Source organism: Callithrix jacchus, chromosome 21, assembly GCF_049354715.1.
Source record: "Callithrix jacchus isolate 240 chromosome 21, calJac240_pri, whole genome shotgun sequence".
Classification (NCBI taxonomy): domain Eukaryota; kingdom Metazoa; phylum Chordata; class Mammalia; order Primates; family Cebidae; genus Callithrix; species Callithrix jacchus.
In genome coordinates this window covers 2,729,512-2,755,328 of record NC_133522.1, presented here as the reverse complement: position 1 = coordinate 2,755,328, position 25,817 = coordinate 2,729,512, and the positions used below count along the sequence as shown (strand labels likewise).

Below are 25,817 nucleotides of genomic sequence, written 5' to 3'. Positions count from 1 at the left end.
CTGGAGAGTGTTTTTCAGCTTGGATTCATTCTCTCTGCCACATTCAGGTACACCTATGAAATTTATATTAGGTCTTTTCACATAGTCCCATATTTCTTGGAGGCTTTGTTCATTTCTTTTTACTCTTTTTTCTCTAATATTGCCTTCTCATTCTATTTCACTGAGTTGATCTTCAATCTCTGATATCCTTTCTTCTACTTGGTCTATTCAGCTATTGAAACTTGTGTACGCTTCATGAAGATCTCATGTTGTGTTTTTCAGCTCCATCAATTCATTTATATTCTTCTCCAGGCTGTTTATTCTCAATAGCATATTGTCAAATCTTTTTCAAGGTTCTTAGTTTCTCTGCATTGTGTTAGAATATGTTCTTTTAGCTCAGAGAAGTTTGTTATTACCCACTTTCTGAAGCCTGTTTCTGTTAATTCATTAGACTCATTCTCCATCCAGCCTTGTTCCCTTGCTCGTGAGGAGTTGTGATCCCTTGGAGGAGGAGAGGTGTTCTGGTTTTGGGTGTTTTCATCCATTTTGTAGTGGTTTCTTCCCATCTTTGTGGATTTATCTACCTGTCATCTTTGTAGTTGGTTATTTTCAGATGGGGTCTTTGAGTGGACATTCTTTTTGTTGATGATGAAGTTATTTATTTCTGTTTTTTAGTTTTCCTTCTAACAGTCAGGCCCCTCTGCCATAGGACTGCTGGAGGTCCACTCCAGACCCTGCTTGCCTGGGGATCAGATTGCTGCCAGTTTCTTCTGCTGCTATCTTTGTCCCAGAAGGATACCCACCAGATGTCAGCCTGAGCTCTCCTTTATGAGGTGTCTCTTTGGATATATGGGGGCTGGGGAGCTTCTTGAGGAGACAGTATGTCCCTTATAGGAGCTCAAGTGCTGAGCTGTGAGCTCCATTGGTCCATTCAGAGCTGCTTGGCAGATATGTTTAAGTCTGCTGCAGCAGAACTCATAACTGCCTTTTTTTCCCAGGTGCTCTGTCCTGGGAAGGTGGGGCTGTATTTGTAAGTTCCTGACATGCTGCTTCCTTTTTTCAGAGATCCACTGTCCAGTGAGGAGGCAACCTAGTCACAGTCTGCCAGCAGAGGCGTTGCTGAGCTGTGTGGGCTCTGTCTGGCTGCCGTGTAAGATTGCTTGCAGTTTTGTTTATAGAGTTAGAACTGCCTCGGTAATGGCGGTCTGCCTCAGTAATGGTGAACTGTCTCAGTAATGGTGGACTGCCTCAGTAATGGCGGAATGCCTCAGTAATGGGGTACTACCTTGGTAGTGGTGGACTGCCTCAGTAATGGTGGACACCCTTCCCCCCACAGAGCTGGACAGTCCCAGGTCCAGCTATACTTGCTGTGAAACTCTCAGTCCAGGGCGTTTCAGATTGCTGGACTTTGTGGGGATGGGACCCACTGAGCCAGATCACCTGGCTCCCAGTTTCAGCCCCCTTTTTTTCAGTTGAATGGGTGGCTCTGTCTCCCAGGCATTCCAGGCACCAGCTGAAATGGCGCACAGATTTGTGTGAGTTTTTGTGTGGAAACCCACTGTCCTGGCTGAAACAGCTGTGCCGGAGACTAGGGGCACTATTCTGCCTGAGAATCTCCTGTTCTGTGGGCAGGAAAAATTCATTTGGAAATGCGGCGATTGCTCACCCTCTGCACTCTCGCTGAGAGCTGCACTCCAGAACTGTTCCTATTTGGCCATCTTGGATCCAGAGAATCCTGTTTGGTTCTTATGTGTGATTAAGTGTGAAAAATGATTGTTTAGCAGTAGCGTATAAATTCAGAGTCAGATATAAAGGTGATATCAAACAACCAGATTGTCCACATGGGGACTTAGATTGTGACAGCAACACCTTTGCTTTCTGATGTCTTAAAGTACACGAATTGTGTTTCAGGAACAAAATTATTTTAAGTATTTTGTAAAATTGCATTCAGTCTTTGTGTGTATGAGGTGTTTAAGGAACATAAGTGAATTTTGTATTTTTACTTAGGTCCCATTCCCAAGATATCTCACTACGTATATGCGAAGATTCCAAAATAAAAAAGTCTGAAATCTAAAACACCTCTAATCCCAATCATTTCAGATAAGGGATACTAAACTTGTAGCATCATTTGCCTTAGGTGTTGGTTGTGAGTAATGTCTGGCACACAGTAGGGACTCAATGCTATGTAGTATCTATACCATTTTTCCTCTTGATGGCAGCACATGATGCCTATTTACATCTTAGTCACTTGTGTTTTAGAGACTGCATGTGTTTGTGGGGGGCTGTGTGTGTGCACATGTGTGTGTGGAGAAAAACTGTTTGCACTGTCTTGGCTTTAAAGGTTTGCTGAAATTTCATAAATTTTACTTTAATCTGGTATCCAGTTCCCAAATGTAATTCTATTAAATGATTCTGTTTTATCATTGAATACAAGCTCAAGGGATAAAACAGAATCACAAAAAAGCTGCTAAATAAAATGGTAATTTACTAGCTTACTACAACAAACCAAAATGTGTTACCCTAGAACCAAAGAAAAGTGTGCAATGATGGGAAGTAAAGTCATAATCAGAATGTTTATTGTCGATCTTAGAATAAATTCAAAAAGATTGATTATGTGTCTATTTCCAGTTCAGCTATAAATTTGGACTAACTTCCTAGGTGGTCTAGTTCCTTGAACAGAGTTTAGAAAAGCTTTTTATGTTTCTTTTTCTTGACTCTAAGTTAACTGGCTATGTTTTAAAAAACGTATGTTGTTTTTCAAATATTGTTTACCAAAGTTTAAAGGATTATCTTTTCTTTTCTCAGATACAGGTCTCTTTTTTTTTTTTGGAGGTTTCAGTGGGATGGGAGAATCACAAGGACAGGTGTTCAGAGGAATGTATTGAGTAGAGGTGAGGAACTAGAATGTTGAAAAGTAAAAAAAGGAGAGAAGGAGAGGAAGAAAGAGGAAGAAAAAGAGGGAGAGAGAACAGGAATATTGCTTCATTCTAAAAATGGGTATTAATAATGGCCAATCAATATTTTGTGTATTTAAAACGGAGAACTCTATAAATATATATTGAGTTTACTTGTTCCGGATCTGAGTTGAAGTCCTGGATATCCTTATTAACTTTCTGTCTCATTGAGTCTAAATCTCGTTATGGGTCTTATGTATCTGGGTATTAAGATCTCTTATTGTTGCATTGATCCTTTTACCACTGTATCTTTGTTGCTTTGAAATCTATTTTATCAAATGTGAGAATTGCAAATCCTGCTTTTTGTTTATTTATTTTTGCTCTCCATTTGGTTGGTAAATTTTTCTTCAACTCTTTGTTTTGAGTCTTTGTGTATCTTTGGATACACCATTAGGTTTTGGCTGTATCTTTTGATTGGGGGATTTAATCGATTTAAATTTAGGGTTACTGCCATTTGATGTTAACTGGCTATTTTATCCATTCGTTGATGTAAATTCTTCTATATGTTGATGCTCTTTACTTTTTGGTATATTTTTAGAAAGGCTCATACTGGTTGTTCCTTTCTATGTATAATGCTTCTTTCATAAGTTCTTGTAAAGCAGGCCTGGTGGTAATAAAATCTCTGAGTGTTTGCTTGTTCATAAAAGATTTTATTTTTCCTTCAATTGTGAAGCTTAGTTTGGCAGGATATGAGATTCTAAGCTGAAAGTTCTGTTCTTTAAGTATATTGAATATTGGCCCCCACTCTCTTCTGGCTTGTAGAGTTTCTGCTGAGAGATCTGCTGTAAGTCTAATAGGCTTCCCTTTATGGGTAACCTGGCCTTTCTCTCTGGCTGCCCTTAGTATTTTCTCCTTCATTTCAATCCTGGTGAATCTAACGATTATGTGCCTTGGGGTTGCTCTTCTTGAGGAATATCTTTGTGGTGGTCTCTGTATTATCTGGGGTTGAATAGTGTCCTGCTTTGCTAGATTGGGAAAATTTTCCTGGATAATATCCTGAAAAGTATTTTCCAGCTTGGATTCATTCTCTCCATCACATTCAGGTACACCAATCAAATGTAGATTGGGTCTTTTCACATAGTCCCATATTTCTTGGAGACTTTGCTCATTCTTTTTCATCCTTTTTTCTCTATTCTTGTCTTGTCATTTTATTTCTTTAAGTTGGTCTTCGACCACTGATATCCTTTCTTCTGCTTGATCCATTCTGCTATTTAAACTTGTGCATATTTCACTAAGTTCTCGTGTTGTATTTTTCAACTCCTTTAGTTCATTTATATTCCTCTCTATATTGTCTATTCTTTTCAGCATTTCATCAAACCTTTTTTCAAAGTTCTTAGTTTCTTTACATTGGGTTAGAACAAGTTCTTTTAATTCCCAGAAGTTTCTTATCATCCACCTTCTGAAGCCTACTTCAGATAATGGAACACAGTCCTTTTCCATCAGGGCTTGTTCCGTTGCTGATGAGGAACTGCAATCCCCTGCAGAGGGAGAGGGGTTCTGATTTTGGGTATGCTCGGCCTTCTTAGGCTGGTTTTTTCCCTTTATTATACATTTATCCATCTGTCATCTTTACAATTACCACCTCTCTAATTAGTTTTCTGAGTCGAAGTCCAATTTATTGATTCCCAGTGCTGGGATTCAAGCAACCCACTGCGCCGGCCAAAATAGCAGCTATAAGACTGATGGTGCTCTTCTGCCCGGGAATCTCTGGTCTGGCTTCCTTCTTGAGTCTGCAACAAGCGGCTCTGCCTTCCCAGAGCTCCAAACATGGGTCAGTAGGGGAAGCAGTCCCGTTTACTCTGCATGAAGAGCTGCCGCGCCAAGGTGCCGGCAAGACCACTGCGCCGGCCACAAGAGTAGCACTGGTGACCCGTGGGGCTCCTCCACTGGGAATCTGCTGGTCCGTGAGCGACGAAAATTCATCTGAAAGTGTGGCGTCCTCTCATTCTCTGAGCTTTCACTGGGAGCTACAATCCTGAGCTGTTAGTGATCAGCCATCTTGGATCTCTCTCCAGGCTTTCTCAGATACAGGGCAACAGATACAGGTCTCATTCTGTTGCCCAGACTGGAGTTCAGTAGTGTTCGACTTTAATCTCGACCTCCTGGATTCAAGAAATCCTCCTGCCTCAGCCACCTGAGTAGTGAAGACTACAGGTCTATGCCACCACACCTGGCTAATTTTGTTTTAATTGTTCTTGCTATGTGTCTGTGTTACCTAGACTGGTCTAAAACTCCTGGCCTCAGGCAATCCTCCCACCTTAGCCTACCAAAGTATAAAAGTGGGAAACTACCATTCACAGCTGGTTGTCATTTTCAGTTCATTATAATTTTGGGAAATACAAAGCCACAATATTGCAAGTCATCACTTTAGGGTCAGTCATACATAAAAATGGCCAGTTTTATTTATCACATGCAATTTAAAAATACCTCATAATCAATGAAAATTCCAACTCCGCCATCTAGAAGTGAACCACGGATACACAAGGCCTTCATTCAATTGTGAGTACTTATGCATACTACAATGATGGATTTAAGAAACGGGTCATTGGGAGACATGCTGGTACCAATAATTTTGTCATAACTATTCTATATAGAAAAGATTTTGTAAATTTAAATCCAATATATGTTACATATAGTTTCATGTTAAGCATTGTTTCTGTGTATACATTTCCAGCATGTTGTTTTGCTGTCTTACCCTGTATTTACTTCCGATTCCTTCCCTGCACTCCCTCTTTGATTCAATCCAATTAATAGCCTCATAATAATTTCTGTTATCATTCTCTGGTCCTCAGCTTTACTCTCCTGCCTTCATTCAGCCTTACATTAATCTTTCATAAGGGCGATTTTAGCATCCTCCTAATTGTTTTTCTCATTTTTATAATAATTTGTTCACATAGGATTGGAGTCATCATTTTGAAACCCAAAAATCTCCATAATTAATTTTAAACTACCATTTGGCAGATTTGCAGCTCCAAGAAAGAACCAGGTATTTTCAGAATCATGTAACATTCTTCTGCCTAGTGTTCTTCCATTTTAATCTTAAATAATTTAAGGTTCAGTTGAAGTGTTACTTCCAAATACAAGTCTTCTCTGATTCTCAGGCCGACTTTTTCCATTACCACAGAGTGCGCTGATTTGACTGACGTTAGTCAATTTGCTTAAACTCTTGACTTGAGTTCCTGTCTCTGAATAAAAATAGGTAATATGTGTAGATATGTTATACAGTGTCTATAACTTATTAACAACGATATAATACTGGCTATTAGTATGATTACTCTAACCTAGTTTTGTTGATATCTATTTCCCACTGAACTGAAATATTCCTAACATCAGGGAAATCATATAAGAATGTTTTTTCACCTGCAAAATCAGTCACAATACCTGCATTCAGTATGTTTCTATAAATATATGAACATTAATAAAGAAAACAATGAGCTAACACTAATTAAGAAGTTATACAGGGAGGAAGTTGGAGAAACTTGAGTGAACATGAGATTTGATCAGTGACTTGGTTTCATACTTTCAAACTTGGCGAAACTGCTTAGGGGAAGGGGAAGTGGTGAAAGGAGGACTGTGATTTTGCATCTGGACTCAGTACAAAAGGATGAATTCACACCGGGTCCTGCACAGTTATCACCAACAGAGCTGCTCTTGCTAAGGAAGTAAACTGTCGAGTTCTCATTTGTGCCATTCAATGCCGCTCTTATGTTCAATGCTTACTGTAACTATAGTATTGTTGATAGACAGTTACTGAGATATATTAGAATTATTGTTGGCAAAATCTCTCAAGTTTTTTTTTCCCATTGGTCAGATAGAATTATGAGGCTCTTAGTAGAAAGCAAAAGCACATGGAACAAGCATAGACTAACAGCAATAATATACTGAGTTAATGGAACTAGTCTACTCAGCCTGTTTTGCATTAAAGCAATGATTACAGTGCACAGGAAATCCATGTCACTAGAGTATGGGACTTTGTACTTAGAAAGTAACTTTCAGTTAAGGAAGGTCCTTATGTACCAGTAGCTTCAGCCTAATACAAAACACAGATTTTGAGAGCAGAATAAAGGAAATTTAGGAAAGAAAATCAGCAAGGTCACATCATTTAATATTTTTGTCACAGAAATATAGAATTCTGAAGGCCATTTAAAACAAGCAGAATGTATAATTGTACGGCAACTAGACAGCATAGAAAATCAAGGAAATAGGCAGAGACAGGGAAGAAGTGTCCTAAACACAGTGATCATAAAAAGTAAATAATAGGGCCAGGCGCGGTGGCTCACACCTGTAATCCCAGCACTTTGGGAGGCCGAGGCGGGTGGATCACGAGGTCAAGAGATCGAGACCATCCTGATCAACATGGTGAAACCCCGTCTCTACTAAAACTGCAAAAAATTAGCTGGGCGGGGTGGCACGTGCCTGTAATCCCAGCAACTCGGGAGGCTGAGGCAGGAGAATTGCCTGAACCCAGGAGGTGGAGGTTACGGTGAGCTGAGATGGCGCCATTGCACTCCAGCCTGGGTAACGAGCGAAACTCTGTCTCCAAAAAAATAAATAAATAAATAAATAATAATTATTAAACTCAAGTTCTGTGATGTAACAGTAACGTAATCTAAATTTCCTATAAAAGTTGCATAACTGAATAGTTCCAGAAGTCAATTACAGTGCCAAAAACTGCCCATTTTAAATAGATCTTTTAGCATATACCTTGAATAGTCCTTATTTTTCTAAGTGACTTTGGACCTGGGCTTGCATTTGCTTTTAAAAACGTTCTTAAAGGGTTTAAAAGCCAAAGACTTTATTGTTCCTGTTTTGTCCTCATTATCATCTGCCAAGCACCAGTGATTCCAGTTTTCCTTCCACACCCCTTTCTAGTACTCCAGCTAAAGTTTTAAACTTTTTCTAAAAATTCAAGCTACCTCATTTGAACAAATCATTTTTCTTTCTGTTCTCTCATTTCAAAGACAAGATGAAATGGTGAGAAGGTCACAGGCTCTTTAATTGAGAAATGGCTTTGAATCCTTAACTACATACTGTTATTTAATTTATTTTTCTGGTTCTATGATATCCTGTTTTTCAGATGTAGGTACAAAAAACCCTCAATCCCAAATTTCACCCAGTGTTTCAAAAATATAATTAGATCTTTTATGTGCTCAAACTGCAGAAAATTCAGGCCTCTGTCCCTCTTCAGGATATTACTTCTTCATTTGGCGAATGCCATCCAGGTGTTTATCTAAATGACAAATGCTTTTTACTTCTGTCATTATTTGAGCCAGCTTTTTGAACAACCACTCCTGAAAATTTGCAAGTTCATAACTACTTCTGAAAGCAGGTGGCTCCGAGTGTCCTGCTGCATTGCTTGATATAGTCGCAAAGCTGGAGGCATCCAGAATGTTCACTATCTAGAGAAATTCCTCCCAAGTGCTGCCATTGTCTTTACTCTGGGGGATGAGGTCCTCCAGAATGCTGCTGCCCAGGGTCAACACAGATGGCTTCTCTACAACGTAGGAATGAGAACCGAGCTGGTAGACTCCCCAACTACAGATCAATTATTTATGCCGCTGTGCTGTTACAAAAGGCAGGAATGCTGAAAACGGGGCATTTGGATGGTAGTTTTCATTTTGCACTGACAGTTTTGAGCAATAAGTAGCTGCCTTCCCTGTTACCAGCTCTATACCGACCTCATTAAAGCTCGACATAAACAAGTGTTCCATAATAAAATTTACCTAGACTTTTAAAGGTTTAATTCTCATCACTGTCGAGTATTTCCCCAAAGCACATTCCTACTCAGAGAAGATGCTGATGAGGGAAAGCTTGGAGGTCTGCTTAATTCCTGCAGTGAGTTTTTCTGCTGGTCATTTGCTTCCACGTATATAGTTTTGTTTCACTGCCTTTGCCTTAACTGAAAGGTTTCTATGACTATGAATTTCAGAAAGTAGTGATTATATATTAAGACCATTTCTGCTAGTAGATTACTTGCAGGTTTTTTTTAATTGCATTTTAGGTTTTGGGATACATGTGCAGAACATGCAAGATAGTTGCATAGGTACACACGTGGCAGTGTGTTTTGCTGCCTTCCTCCCCTTCACCCACATTTGGTATTTCTCCCCAGGCTATCCCTCCCCAGGTCCCCCCCACGCTGTCCCTCCCCTATTCCCAATAGACCCCAGTGTGTAGTGCTCCCTTCCCTGTGTCCATGTATTTTCAGTCTTTTGCTCCAATAACCTGGAAAATTCGCATTCTGAAAGTTTCTTAAATATTTTTTGCTGCATCAGCAATCTTTCTCATTATCATATTTAGATTTTTCATTATCACCTTCGTCAATAGCAACCACAGAAGCAGCTCTCAATTATGCCAGCAAGTGCTTCAAATGGATATGTTTATGATTGCTTTTAACTCTAACAGTCTACAAACTTTGTCCAAGATTTCAATATTATTATATTCATCAAAGAATGGATTTTATAATATAGAATTACTATATCCTAATTAAATAAGATTTTAAAAAATAAAAAATGAATTAAATAGTAGTAATTACTAATAAATTATAAATTATTTCAGTTTTACCTGTGTTTCAGTTCATTTAACATTCACTTCTAATTCATGCTTTCAATATTATTTCCCTCCTACTTAATTTATTTGTATAGTGGGTTTTTTTGTTAAATTTTTGTTTTGAGTTCTGGGGTACACGTGGAAGCTGTGCAGGTTTCTTACATACGTAAACACGTGCTATCACGGTTTGCTCCACCTATCAACCCATCACCTGGGTACTGGTTTATTCTCTATAGTAGTCATGGTTCAACAATTCATGTTTTCACATAATAGTAATATGCCAATCAACAAGAGATAAGGCCGTTTTCTCATGTAGCAGAGTACCATACAGTCCTCTGTATATGTGTATGTAAAGGCGATAACATTTGTATAAGCCTCCTGTGCATGTTAGGAATTATTTTAGTAATCATTATTCAGGATTTTAAAATGTTTCTTTCTGTTGATCTTGTATGATTTCTAGAACAATATAGTTCTTCCACAAATATGTCATCAGTGACTAATCATTTCAGGCGCTCTAATGTAATAGACAATGAAATTACTTAAAAGCATAAAGAATAAATGTTTGGGGTTTCTGGCTTTTATCTTCTCTTTACACCAACTGGCTTTTGGAAGTAAAGACCCTTAAAAGTCGATGAAAATATTCTGTTAGAAATAAATATGATAGTAACCTGTTTCTCCTTCTAACAATATAATGTGTATAAAAAGACACTATCAACTGTCATTTCATGTTACAAAACTATAAAAAAATTGTAGGTAAGCCATCTATAAATGCTAATATGGCAGGAAATTTGAACAATTTTCTCCCTACAAACATTTTAGTTCATTTATTGTATTTAAAAATATGTAGGCTTGCATAAATACACCATATACATATTCCAAAATTAACTCTTTTATTGGTTGGGAAAGATTTATCTCATTGAGTGAAAAAGAAATCTGCTTTCAAATGAGACTTTCTGTTTTAGAGAGGACACATATGAATTTTGGAAAAATAATAAATACACTATATTGTACCTGTGTACATTTTACAAAGCAAAGGAGATGCATTCTGTAATGAGTTCATGTGTACTCCAGCTGCTATGAAATCGGAGGAAGAAAAATTCTTGTGATTTTTCCTATCAATGTATAGTATAAATAATTTATTGTCAATATTCTCAACATGCAGAAATGCTTCAGTCCCATAAGCAGTGTCATTTTTTCTGGTTAAGTGTTTTAAAAGAAGAATATTCTATTTTATTTCTGAAAACTTGTCTACATTTCTGGAATTCCCTCTCATAAGCTCTGTAATACACAGTAAGGGGAAACAGTAAGAAAGGAAGCTTCTCGAGAAAGCACTGAAATTTTGCTACGTAAACTTTTTTATTAAGATTCCAGACTGTTTGAGAATGCAATTAAAAATCTATGGAAATCTGTCCATTTAAAAAATTATCTTAATTCCACAAGTTTAACATTCTACATGTAGATCTCTTTACTGAAGTATACATAGTATTTCTCCATTTAGGTAGAACATATGTAATATTTTAAACATATAAACCTTCCATAATAATTTTACTATGTGAAAAGTCATCAACTATCTGAAAATGAATTAAAAGACTATAAGTTTGGCAAAAAGTCTGTTTTCTTCAAACGTTAGTGCAACTTGACGTCTACCTTGGATATGAATTGAAAACTGGAGTGCTCAAGGAGCTCTTTGGCATGTGGATATACATACCATCTCTCACATATAATTAATTTTTAATATCGTCAGTAATACCTTAGATTCACATTAGGAGTATAAATTACATCAAAGTTCCCAAATCACCATACGAAAGTTGTCCTGGGATTGGCGTATAATGATAAAGACAAGATTTTCTAAAGTTAAGTTAAATTCATATAACTTCAGTTCACTTTCCTTGTGTAGATTAAACCTTTAGGAAGACATGCGTTACTGGCCCTGATTACGTCCGCAGGGAAAGGATTTTCAAAGAACATTTAAATAATACCATATGTGGAAACCTAAACTTCTATTCCTTTCTCATTGTTTCCAAGACCATGAAGTTATTCTTGCAAGTAAGTTGACCAGGATTTCTTATTCTTAACTCATTGCTACAGAAGTTATTCTTCCATCGTTCTTACATCTACATCCAGATTCTTTTGCCAAAATCATGACTTGGCTAAAGAATACATAGTTTTTAAACCATATCAGAAACAGTCATTGCAAGACTTTTAGTTAAAAGGTTTGTCTCATTGATGTCTAAAAATACTTGAAAATTAAACAAAGTTATAAATATCTTTGCTTTCAAATGATGTGAGGTCGCTTTGTTGTTCAAAAACAAAACTCTTTATAACATAATCAAATAAATCAAGACCAAACATCAAACATCTAGGAAGCCAGTACATATATAAGTTCTATGGAATAATAGTACAGTTAGCCTCCATGTCTTAACAAATGTTCTTGAAAAAGTAGTGACGATTTTGAAATTATGGAAAAGGAGAGGAAGTAGGATAAAAATGCAAGATTTTGTTGAGGATTTTTGTATTATTTTGTTGCCAACCCCAAGCATTGAAATATTATAGTATATGAAGCTCCTTTCAATACCAAAGGGGGAAAATAAAACATATCTATTGTCCAAAATAAAAAATTTTTCCATCTCTGTAGTGAAAACTAGGCTATTTTCTTCTTTATTTTTTGTTTATTTTACTAACAGGTAAAACTTTATTTCTTGTCACCATTTCAAAGATTGGAAGTTGCTAAACGTTTTGTAAAAATCCTAACAACACTAAACAATTTATCGTCTCTGTTACAAACAGAACAGCTCAGAAAATTGTAAAGAAAAAATTGAATTAAATCAAGAAACAAAAAATTACAATGTAATTGTGGGTTGATATTGTCTGTCTCTGTGTCCCCACTGAACTCTTATCTTGAATTGTAATCCGAATTGTAACCCCATGTGATGGGATTAACAGCTTGTGGGGAATGACTAGATCATAGGAGCGGTTCACCATGTTGTCCTTGGAATAGTGAGTACTCACAATATCTGATGATTGTATAAGGGACTTTCCCTGCTTTGCTCTGCACTCATTCTCCCTCCTGCCACCCTGTGAAGAGCTACCTTCCCTCATCATTGTAATTTTCCTGAGGCTTCCCCAACCATGCAGAACTGAGTCAATTAAACATCTTTTCTTTAGAAACTACCCATGCTCAGGTATTTATTCATAGCCGCATGAGAACAGACTAATACACTAGTAATATGAAACTTCATGTTTAAAGAATAATTGTTTTAGGCTGGGCATGGTGACTCCTGCTTGTAATCCTGGCAATTTGGGAGCACAAAGTGGGCGGATCACCTGAGGTCAGGAGTGCCAGACCAGCCTGGCCAACATGGCAAAACCCCATCCCTATTAAAAATAAAAATAAAAAAACTTGCCAGGCATGCTGGTGCATCCCTCTAGTCCCAGCTACTTGGCAACCTGAATCACAAGAATCACTTGAATCTGGGAGGCAGAGTTTGCAGTGAGCAGAGATTGTGCCACTGCCCTCCAGCCTAGGTGACAAAGTAAGACTCCATCTCAAATAAATAAATAAATATTTAAAGAAATTAAAACTGAAAAATTCTCTTTAGATTTTTACTTTTCACATTGCAATCATACATGTATATAGGTATAGAATCTTATGAAATTCATTGTAAAATTCAATGGTAAAACTCCCAATGAAAACTAGATTACTATTATAATTTTTTGGTTACAAAAATTTCTTTATTGATCAAGCTCCAGGCCAGATGCAAGCTGTAAGTTTTAGTAACAGAGGCAAACCTGAGGTCTGTTCAGTTTGGCAAATATGATCAATAGTTGGGACCCCAGGAACCCCTAAAGCAAGGAAGTGAATTTGGGTAAAATTGTTCCAACCCACTTTTTCTGTTCCCTGCCTTACTAAACGTCCTCCTTCTTTCCCCAAAACCATGCAAGTTCTTACACTTACAATAATCTTAGACATGGTATAAATAACCTGCCAAGTATGCATTGACTGGCTTTGTATTAATTTAGACTTGACTTTAAGTATCAAGATCTCAAAATAACACCATTTCCTTTAAAATGGTGGAAATGCATTTAACTCTCACATCATGTGGGCACTCTAGAGTCTACATGTAAAGTGCTATATTTCCAGGTTCTAGGCATTATCTGACTTGGTTCTCTCTCTTTATATCCTCTTTATCCACCCATTCCAAAAGGATCCTTCAGTTCTAGCTATTGTTACACTGGCATTCCAGATACTGGGAAAATCATAAATGAGACTATCACACAACCCATCACTTCATAAGAATCATTATAGAATGAGCACACACCACCTCTGTTTATATCCCACACTCTTGAAGTTAGTCACCGTGATGGTTCATACCGAGTGCCAACTTGACTGGATTGAAGGATGCAATATATTGCTCCTGGGTGTGTCTGTGAGGGAATTGTCAAAGGAGATTAACATCTGAGTCACTGGACTGGGAAAGTCACACCCACGTGGTCTGGGTGGGGACAATCTAATGAGCTGCCAGCATGGCCAGAATAAAAGCAGACAGAAGAACGTGAAAAGACCAGACTGGTGTAGTCTTTCAGGCTTCATCTTTCTCCCATGCTGGATGCTTTCTGCCCTCCAACCTCAGACTCCAAGTTCTTCAGCTTTGGGATTTGGACTGGGTTCCTTGCTCCTCAGGTCCCAGACAGCCTATTACAGGATCTCACCTTGTGATTTTGTGAGTCAATACTTCTTAATAAACTCCCTTTTATATAAACATCTATCCTATTAGTTCTGTCCCTCTAGAGAACCTCACTGAGCCACAACTATGCATAAAGGATAATAAGAAATGTAGTCTTTAGTGCAGGTGGCCAAGTATCAACATAAAAATCAAGGATCCTACTAGATTAATTATTTTACTATGATTTTCCAGTTATTTCCCAATTGAATAAACTTGATCTTCTGCAAGATGGCTCTGTATGAGTGGGAGAATATAGTAATTCTTGTGCTCTTGTTTGTGAGAAAGCTAATCTTCTGAGGATTTGCTGATTGAGAATATCTTACATGGCTAGTATATTGTTGACTTACATTTTGCCTCCTTGAGTTTCTTAAAAATGCATCTCCAGTTTTTTCCAGTCTTATATGCTGCTTTCAAAATTCTGAGGCCAAACTAATTTACTTTAAAGTTTCTAAAACATTGTGCTTAGAAACCTACAGGATTAAAGTTTTACCTTTAAGTCCCAGAGGTTTTACTTCTGTATCTTGAAGTAGATCATCCCAGGTCAAATTTTCCAAGTACAAATTGGGTTGTTATAAAAACCTAGATTCAGATCTACATTTTCTCAAATTTCTTCTTATACCTTATCTTGAAAATTAGAATCCTTGTTTCAATTCTTCACAAACTCCAAGATACACATGTTGAATATTCTTATGTTGTTACTATATCTATAATTTTCTGAGTCATTTTACCTCCCAAATATTTTTTAAATGTCCACTCTATTAGCTATTTTTATTAATTTTATCAATTCTTCTAATTAAATGATCAATAAAGTGTATTTTCATTTGGGCATATTGAATTTTAGTGTTAAATTTTAAATGATTTTGTCTTTTTCATCTATTCAGTTTTCAGTTCAGTCAACTATCATTTCATATCTTCCTGCTTTTGTTAAACTTCTGCGTTTTTCATGTGGATTTGTTTAGATTTTGATTTAAGTATAAATGCCTGTTTGAGGATATTTGATTCATGTTTCAAAATTGTTTTTTTTAAGAGAATTTTTCTCTATTTTGAGTGTTTTTGGAATTTTAGTTTGTTGCCAAAATGTTTTGATTATTTTTTTCTGTGTAGAGGGGTTTGGAGCAAGTGGACTGAAAATAATCAGTAAACTTCATGGTCAGGCTTTTAAAATTATTTTCTTTCCTCCTCCTTTCTGACTTTTCTCTCTTGTCTTCCAGCAAGAATCAAAGGATTCATCTGAGATCCAGAAACCCAGGGATGGTAAAATCCCCAGATTAAAGGACTGCAGTGAATATGTTGTACAAAAAGAAAAGAAAAGAAAAAAACACTTCTTCCACCTGCTGCCTACGTTTTGACTGTTATAAATTAATAGTCAACTTATTCAAACCTGATTCCCAGTCTCTATACTCCCTAATTCTTCCATCGTTTTTTGTTCTTGTTTTTTTTTTGTTTGTTTGTTTGTTTGTTTTTAGATGGAGTTTCGCTCTTGTTGCCCAGGCTGCAGTGCAATGGTGCGATCTCGGCTCACTGCAACCTCCACCTCCTGGGTTCAGGCAATTCTCCTGCATCAGCCTCCTGAGTAGCTGGGATTACAGGCACACCCCACCATGCCCAGCTAATTTTTTGTATTTTTAGTAGAGAAGGGGTTTCACCATGTTGACCAGGATGGTCTCAATCTCTTGACCTCGTGATCCACGTGCCTCGGCCTCCCAAAGTGCTGGGATTATAGGCATGAGCCACCGTGCCTGGCCCATCGTTTTTAAATTTAACAAACATAGACATCGTGTTTACTATACAATGGCAGATACTTTGAAATCTCAAATGTCATGTATCTGGAAGTGTTGGCACAGTCAAGTTTGACCACACTGATTCACTTTCAAACATGGTAGTTGCACTGTTCTCCATTGAACTCTTTTCTCCAGAGTTTCAATATCATTCATATTTTATTATATTGCATATTAATATGTTTGAGGAAACAAATTTAATTTTGCATTGTAAATTTTCAATAAAAAGGACTCTTTTAATATTACTTTGAGAATGTATGATGCTCCCTTCAATTTTAATAACTCATTTCCATCTTCTATTCAGGCATAAATCTACTAAGATCTTTCACTTATCTGTTACTTCATATATAATTAAGAATGCATAATGTGCACTTGAACAATGTAGGTAACTAATGAGGAATAATTTCAATCCTTATAAAATATAACATTTGGAATGTTATAAAAATAGTCTGTGGATAACTGAAATAAGCTGCTCTATGCAAAAAATATTTTTATTTCCCAGTAAAAAGTCTTTACCTTTTGGAGATTTTTGTTTTGTTTTGTTTTCTTGAGGCTTTCTGGGTTTTGTTTTGTTTTGAGAAAAGATGTGACATTTTGATTTTCGGATAGAGAAACAGAAAGCTCCACCAATTGTCCCTGATGTCCTGGAAACAAGGACATCAGAAAAACACCTTCAAAATAAAAAATTAGGTGAGCACTAATTTTTAAAACCAGTGCCTGGTTTTAAATTTCTGTCTCTGAGAGAGGCACTGAAGACATAGGGAAAACAGCCCTGAATCTCAGACACCATCACTCCCCCATCCACAGCTGCAACTGCCCAGGTACAGAGAGTTTTCTGGGTCCTACAGGAGAAGGAGCACAGCAGTTGTGATGCACTGAACTTAGTGCTGTTCTGTGAAATCAGAAGAGAAAACCAGAGTAAACTCAGCTGAGGCCCACCCACGGAAGGAGCATTTCATCCAGCCCTGGCTAGAAGGGAATTGCCAATCCCAGGCGTCAGAGTGTTTGCAAACCTCCTCACTCTTCATTTCTAAGTCAACTTGAAAAACAATCTAGGTCATAAGGACTGTAACTAATGAAAGTTTTAGTGCTGAAGTAGGCCAAAGGGCAGTGGACTGAGGGGCCCTGAACATACAACTGGGACAGCCCAAGAAAGCCTTAGTATCACCCAGGCTGCACAGCTCTAGATTCAAAAGAGACTCCTTCCTTCTGCTCGAGGAGAGGAGAGGGAAAATGGGGGAGGACTTTGCTTTGTGTCTAGGATACCAGTTCAGCCACAGCAGAACGGGACACATGTCAGAGTCATGAGGCCCCTGTTCCAGGCCCTAGCTCCCAGATGATATTTCTAGACACACCCTGTTCGTGGAGTAGTATCTGAAGAAACACGGGCAAATCCTCTCCTTCAGGTTATCCCATGACCTCTTTCCCAGTTTTTTGTGAGTACATCTCACCACCAGGTCAGTTGCCCTAAGTTCTCATCCCTGGGTTGCTTTATCAAATGTCATTCAGCCTGGCATTCAGAATTAGGCTTTTCAAATGCTAGTAAGCATAAAACGATATCCTGAGCCTCTCTGCCTAATCTGGCCATTCTTACAGCTTCTTGCAGTCGAGCTATAAAGTTGGCATACGGCTCTTTTGGCCCCTGCTTAACAGCTCCAAAGCAAGGGTTTTTTTCACTTCCTGATGTAATTCTCTCCCAAGCTCTGAAACATACTTTCCTAAGCTGCCCTATGACCAAATTGGGCCTAGCAGCTTGAGCCTGCAGGGAAGCCCATTCACCAGTTTCTGTAAGCTCTTCCGCGGCAATATTAATTGCAGGTTGAACATAAACATTTATATTAGCTTGAATATTAGCCTCATCAGCCCACCGGGTCCTGAACTGCAAAAACTGAGAAGGCAGTGAATTAGTTCAGGTTAACGTGGCCCAGTGTTTTGGAATCAGCCGGTAAGAAGTAGCTATGTTACTCAGTAATCCCAGCACAGATGGAGACACAAGCCCATACCGGTTGATGGCCTGTTTAAACTCCTTCAGCAATTTGAAGGGAAAGGGCTCAAAAGAAACCCATACTGGCCCCTGCTGATCTTGAGGGTACATAAGAACTGGAAATTGCCATGCCTCCAAACCTCCCTCTTTTCTCACATGTTGAATTCCAGCTTGAATGGAACCAGTTACCGTAGTTCTAGGAATGCAAGCGCCAACAGAAGCAGAGGTAGAAATATCAGGAGGATTTGGCCATCCCTCAACAAGACACTGAGCAGCGGCTTACGGGCACACCCTTTCCTCATTTGAGTTCTCAATTTTTTGCTCTATGATTTCTCTACATACTTTGTCACACTCCTTCTCCTCTCCTGAATATTCTCCTGAATCATTTTCCTCATTGTCTGTTAGAAACAACTCCAGGGCAGAATGCACAAAGCCCAAACAGACCACATCGGAACAGAACTATCCTTTACTCCTTTTCTGTGTACCTTCCTTAAGATAGTATCCACTTTTCCCCATTCCTCCATGGTCAACTCTCCCTGCTCAGGAAACCAGGGACAAAATTCCTCAAACACATCAAAAATTTGTGGCAGACTGTCCTCTCTACCTTCAATTCCTCCTCTTTTAAGCAGCTGACAAAGCAAACCAGGACAAGCCTCTGGCTTGCTTGATCCTTGTCCCATGTTACCCCAATATTACCAAGCTCCCCCAGCTCACCCTGGGAGATTTTTTCAAGAGTTCTCAGTCTACTTCTGGGCTCCACCTAACTCACCTGAGATTCTTTCAAAGGTTCCCAGACTATTTCCAAGCTCCCAACTTACCCTGGGGATTTTTTTCCAAGAGCACTCAGGATACCTTCAGCTTAGCCTCTCCTCCCTCTGTTGCTCACACAACTCTTCATCCTTGGTTTGAGTCCCCATACTCGGGCACCACTTACCAAATACCAGTTCAGCTGGGGAAACCCCCACCCAGGCAGCGCTGAAGACAATGAGAGGCAGATACCCAAACAGAACAGCAAAGCGAACCTATCCAGGGGGCCAGCAGCCTACTGAACTGAGAGCCTCAGGGCCTGACAGCATTCCAGGCTGAAAGCCACAAGATTCTCATCCATGTATTTATTCTCTCTAACAGCTGATTCTTATTAATAAACAGGTGTTCTGTATTTACTCATAACTCATAAATATTCCAAGTAGGAAGCTGTTACCTGCCTTCCTCTCCTAGTATGGTGAAACGTTTTTTACTTAAATGGTTATTTAGTTCTATTTTTTTCTGTCTATTGATAATATCATACATCTTTTTCTTAATAATATAATGGATTCTATCTGTTGATAATTTTGATATCAAAACAATTTTTCATGTGTGAGGAAATTCCTACCTGTTGAAACTTACTAGCTTTCTATATACTGTTGTATTTTATGTGCAATTTATCAATAAGGTTTTTGCATCTATTTTTGTGAAAGATATTTAGCTGTAGTTTACTTATTCTGTGTTTCGTTGATTATGTTGAGACTTAAGATGATTTATCATATACTTAGCTTCTGATGTCAATTTACACTTAGCCCTTTATATCCATGGGTTCCATACCCATGGGTTCAACCTAATTGTTATTTAAAATATTTGTTTTAAATGTAATGAACATATAAAGACTTGTTTTTTTGTCATTATTTCCTAAGAGCTCAATTATTTCTTAACAGCTCAGTTACACAAATAACAGCTATTTGTGTAGCTTTTACATTGTAAGAGCTGTTATAAGTAATCTAGAGATGATTTAAGATACTCAGGAGGATGTACATAGGTTTTGTGCAATTACTACTTGATTTTATATCAGGAATTTGAATATCTGAAGATTTTGGCATCCATTAGAGGTCTTACAACAAATCCCCTGCAACACTGAGGAATGATTGTCAATTTCGGTGTCAGTGAAGATAGGTTAATATATTCTTAATAACATTAAACTCAAATATAGTGTGCTAGGAATAAAAGGAGATTTGCTTACCTTTTACTTTGTGCAGGGTTATATTGGTCTTCATCACAAGAGTGATCACAAGAGTAATCAAGAGGTAACTATACCCATACACCTGTACAGTTAGGGAGTTTTGCCTGTATTTTGAAGGCTGTCTCTGACACTTTTCTTTTTCTTTTCTTCTTTCTATTTTTTGTGATAGCTTAAAAAAACAATGGAAGGAGGTTGGGTCAAGAAGCAACTCATGTTTGCTGCTCTCACAGAGAGAAAAGAACATGGACCTGTGCACTGATTCTCCAAGCCAAGTATTTATACAATCATGTCAAATTCATTGGGCCAACACAAGGGCACACAGACAGCAGAGAGGAACACAGCTGTGTAACAGCTCATCTGGGAGCAGAGTTAAGGCAGACACTCCCCAACACAGGGAAAGCGCGAGTTCACGAGAGCCCCTCGGAACAGTCACACTCTCCACAGAGACCTGGACTAGCGAGAAAAAGGAAGAATCTCCAACACCCTCAACCTGCACCTCTAAGCTAAGGCATGTTTATACACCAATAATGTTCTAGTGGAGAACCAAATTAAGAACACAATATTGTTTATAATAGCCACAAAGAAAATGAAATACCTAGAAGTCATTCTAAACAAGGAAGGGAAAATTTCTGCAAGGAAAACTACAAAGCACTGTTGAAAAAAATCAGAGATGACAAAACAAATGGAAAAATAGTCTATGCTCATGGATTGAAAGAATAAATATAGATAAAATGGTTATACTGCCAAAGGTAATTACAGATTCAGCATTATTCCTATGTAAATATCAATGTCATTTTTTACAGAATTAAAAAAATTATTCTAAAATCATTTGGAACCAAAAATGAGCCCATGTAGCTAAATATTCTAAGCAAAAATTAGAAAATCACATTGTGTGACTTTAAACTATAGTATAAGGCTATAGTAATCAAAACAGCATGACACTTGTACAGAAACAGACATGTAACCTAAACGGATTAGAGAAACCAGAAATAAGGCAGCCCACCTACAACCTATGATTTTCAATAAAATCAACAAAAATAATTAGTGGGGGGAAGAACTCTGTATTCAATAAATGGTGTTGTGATAACTAGCTACCCACATGTAGAATAATGAATCTGGACCTCTCACCATATTTATAAATTAACTCAAAATGGATAAAAGACTTAAAGGTAAGGCCTCAAACTGTAAAAATCCTAGAAGAAAACCTAGAAATACCCTTCTCAACAAAGGCCTTGGCCAAGAATTTATGGCTAATTTCCAAATCAATTGCAACAAAAACAAAAATTAACAAGTGAGACATAAAGAGCTTCTGCACATCTGAACATGTATAAAAAGAATTATATACCCCAGTTTACTCAACATGTGCAAGGTGGTTGAACATTCAAAAGTCAATTAATGTAATCAACTACATTAATAGTCTATAGAAAAATATATGGTCATATCAATTAATTCAGGCAAAACTATTTGACTATATCTAACTTCCATTCATGATGAAACTGGAAGCAAATCAGGATTTGAGGAAAAGTTCAACAACTTGATAAAGAACATCTATGATAAACCCAGGGCTAATGTTTAATGATAAGAAACTCAACACTTTCTTATTAAGATCCAGAATAAGGTGAGAATTTAATTTCTCAGCATTCCTTTTCACCATTGCAATGGAAGTTTGAGCTACTACAATAATACAAGAAAAGAATACAAAAATAATCAAGTTTGGAAGGAGAAAATAAAATTGTCCCTGTTCTCTGATGACATAATTACCTATATAGAAAACCCCAAAAAACTGATGATGAAGCTTCTGGAAATAAAAGGTGATAAGAGCAACATCTTAGTATGCAAAGATAATATACAAATATTGATTGCATCTTATATACAACCAATGGAATCAAATTTTAAGAAAGTTGAAAAAACACTGCCATTTATAAGAGTAACTCCCAAAATGAAATTCTTAAGGATAGATTGGACAAAATATGTACAGAACTTGTATGCAGAGAATTATAAAATTTTGATGGACTAATTTAAATATGTAAATAGATATTCCATAATCATAGATCGGAAGATTCAATATGGTTAAGATTACCATTCTTTCCCACTTGATCAATAAATTCAATGTAATCCCAATCAAAATACATCAAAGTATTTTGTAGCCATTGAAAAATTGATTCTAAAATGTATGCAGAAAGCCAAAAGACTTAAAATAGCCAAAATAATACTAAAGAATAACAATATTGTAGGTCTCACACTATTTGACCTCAAGACCTATTATAAGCCAAATAAATACAGATGGCACTGGTGAAGGATGAATACATAGCTCGCTTCATAAGAATAGAGATCCCAGAAATAAACTCACATAAATATAGTCGAGTTATCTTTAACAAAGGAACAAAAGCATTTCAACAGAGAAAGGGTAGTTCCTTCAACAATTGCTTAGCCATGCTATATGCAGAAAAATAAAATCAAAACACAGACTTTATACTTTTAATAAAATTTGCTCTAATAAATTAAAAGCCTCAATGTAAGATGCAAAATATATTCTCCTAGAATAAACAGAAAAGTAGAGGACCTTAGTTTTGACAATGAGTTTTTAAATTTAGCATCAAAAACACAAGCCAGTTTTAATAGTTTGACTATAGTAAAAGTAAAACATTTGTTCTTTTAAACATACTGGAGTTGCAAATTACATTTACCAAAATTTATATAACAATAATAACCGTAAAGGAATGAATGTAGTAGAAAAAAAATTGAAAACCTAGGTTTAGAAAACCTTGGCCCAAACACTTTGGGTTAAGACAATGGAAAGACAACCTAATGACTTGGGGAAAATGTTTGTAAAACACGTTTTCCATTAAGGACTCGTAATCAAAATATAAAAATGACTCTTTAAACTCAACAGTAGGAAGATAATCCAATTTTTTAAACAGGCAGAAGATTTTAATAGTTGCAAAAAAATAAGTTATGGCAAATAAGAACATGGAAAAACAACAGTATTTATCATAAGGTAATTACAAACTGAAACAATGTGATAACACTACGCTACTATTAGAATTACTAAAATAAATGTTTTAAAGACTGAAAGTTTTAAAAAGAAATGTTTTTTAGAGTGACAGGAACTCTTACTCATTGCTCATAAAATGGTACAGCCAATTTGGAAGACAGTTTCACAGTTTCTCCTACAGCTAAACTTAGTCTTACTAAATGATCCAGCAACAGCCTTCCTAGGTGTTTACCCAGTTCAGTTGAAAACTTATCCACACAAAAGTGAATGTGACTGTTTGTGTTAACAGCAACACTAGACATAACTGCCAATGGGTGGAAGCAGCCAAGTTGTCTTTCAGTAAGTGAATGAATAAATCAGTCATAGTCCATCCACTGATAGTGACAGGAGACAGATAAGTTCCCAGGCAGACAGGGATGAGTCCCTGGTAAAACCCAACCTTCAGGCCAAGGACAATCTAAAGCCTGAAAACTGAACTACCAGTTCTGGATAGAGTTCATGGCCGGAGTGAGAACTTCCATCCCCATCTTTCCCACTCCTTCTTGACTGGTCCTTTCTGCATTATGCCTTTTAACCAACTGAATAATGCTTTTTTCAAGAACACCCATGGACCAGTCAGTACAGATTCCCCTATTCTAAGCCCATAAAACACCCAGACTCAGTCTCACAGATGGCTACCCACTGTCAGTCCCCACTCACTGTTGAGAGCTTTTCTTTCCCTCAGTACAATTATTTTCTGCCCTACTCACTCTCCCATGTCCATGTACCTCATTCCTCCTGGTCCCAGAAAAAGAACCTGGAATTCACCAAACTGCAGGAGCAAAAAGAGCTGCAATGTCTCTGCTTGTTGAGCTATGGGTGGCAGAAGTAAAACAGCTTTAGCACTGTCCCCCACTCTTCAAACTAGAGATTAAAAATTGCACTGGGTGCCACTCCCTCCTGCTCGCCGAGCTGTGGGTGGTGGGAGTAAAACAGCTGTAAAGCCCCCTCCCACTTGCTGAACAAGAGGAGAGAAGAAGCCACTGAGTGTCACTGCCTCTCCCTGCTGAGCTTCCGGAGTAACTCAAGTGAAGCCTCTGCCTTCAGGTGCCACTCCCTCCCGCTCACCAAACTGCAGGAACAAAAAGGCCACAACAGAACCATCTGAGCAACAAAATAAATGTTATACAGAGAGGAAGGTGTAAGTTCACAGAGGAAAAATCAGGCAAACACTACCTCAACCAGGTAATCAAGCTCAACATATACCTAAATCATGTTGATAGTGTGCTCACTTGATATGGTGTGATGAAAATCTTATTCTGTGATGAAATTCCACTACTGTCATCTTCCTTTCCGAACCTCCTAACCCTAATATAAACATGAGGGAAGCACAAAGCAAGTTCCAATAGCGGGGCATAGTACAAAGAATTCAACCAGTATGCCTCAAAATTGTCAAAGTCATTACAAAACAAGGAGGTTCCCCTTCCCCCATCCTTCAAAAAAAAATACAAAAAAGACAGTCTGAAGAACTGTCACAGCCCAGAAGACCCTGAAGAAACATGATAATTACATATAATGTAATATCTGTAATATCCTGAATGGGATCCTGGAACAGAAAAAAGAAGCGTAGGTAAAAAACAAGATAATCTGAAAAAAGTATCAATTTTTATTTAATGATAGTGTATCAAAAATGGTTGATTTATTGTAACAAATATACCATCTAAATGTAAAATATTAATAATCTGAAAAACTAGGTTCAGGATATATGGGAACTCTGTACTATCTTCTCAATTTTCTGTAAATCTAAAAGTGTTCTAAAAATGTGTTTAAAATAAATTTCAAAATGAGAAAAGATACCTTGCAAACTTGATTTTTAAAAAGCAAGAGTGACTGTACTATATTACATAAGGTCAAACTTAATTTCTTTGCATAGTTAATATTTATGAATAAAACTCAAGAAGCCTAAAACAAAATAATATTACAATTTGAGTTTGATGATGTCTATTCACTGGGATTCCTTTTATACATACTAACTTGAAATCAACAGATTATCTCTATAATATATTACTGTATTATGTTGAAATTCTAAAGGTTAAGTTTTATGATGAAATATGCATTTCTCCATTCATTTGTCTTTTATGTTCTTGAAAATTTGCTAAGAAAAATGCCTAAGGCTCACTCATTTAGGGAAAATAAGAAGAGAAACATTGGGCATTTGGTACAAAATTGGTTATTATATTTGAAAAGGTAAAAAATAAGTTTTCCATTTGCAACAAGATATTTCTTGTACTCAAACTCAAGAAAAGGCAATTATCTGAATTCAGAAGGCCTAGAAAACAATAAAGTCAAAAATTTATTTTAAATATAACCTATTCACATATAAAACTAATATTTCATAATACTTCTCACATTAAATATCACTATGCTAAAGGTTATTTCCACTGCCAGTCAAGAGGTAATTCAAACCATTATATTACATTCTTGTTCCTATTGTACCATTACTGTATATTTCCTTTTATAAATTTCTGGAAAAATTATTTAATAATCATTTTGTTTAATGATTAGTAGTTACTGAAAGTTCTCTATTTCATAAAATAAGTAGAAACAAAAGTAAAATAAATTGTGTATATCAAGTGGAAATGCTGTTTACATTAATTTCTTGTTCATTTAATTTCTTTTTATACTTAGGAACTTAGTATAAAAGCAGCCAACTATATACATAGTTTTGAGAATTGGGCTGACGTATAAAATTTATGTTAATTATATTATTTAGAAATATATTTTACATTTGTATTTCTGGGAACTTTTTAAATTTCTACTTATATATCTGTGGAAACACTGACTACTTAAACATTAAGTACTTGAAAAATTAACTCAAAATTTAT

General features: G+C 36.9%; 1 long non-coding RNA gene across 1 annotated transcript in view; it reads left to right on the top strand.

Annotated features, from left to right (window-relative positions):
- Nucleotides 1-25,567, top strand: part of LOC118149901 (uncharacterized) — a 56,722-nt gene extending 31,155 nt beyond the window's left edge. Inside the window, exon 3 of the long non-coding RNA XR_013530626.1 lies at nt 20,128-25,567. This is a non-coding gene — a long non-coding RNA (uncharacterized LOC118149901). The remainder of the gene's footprint in view (nt 1-20,127) is intronic.
- The last annotated feature ends 250 nt before the right edge of the window (nt 25,568-25,817 follow it).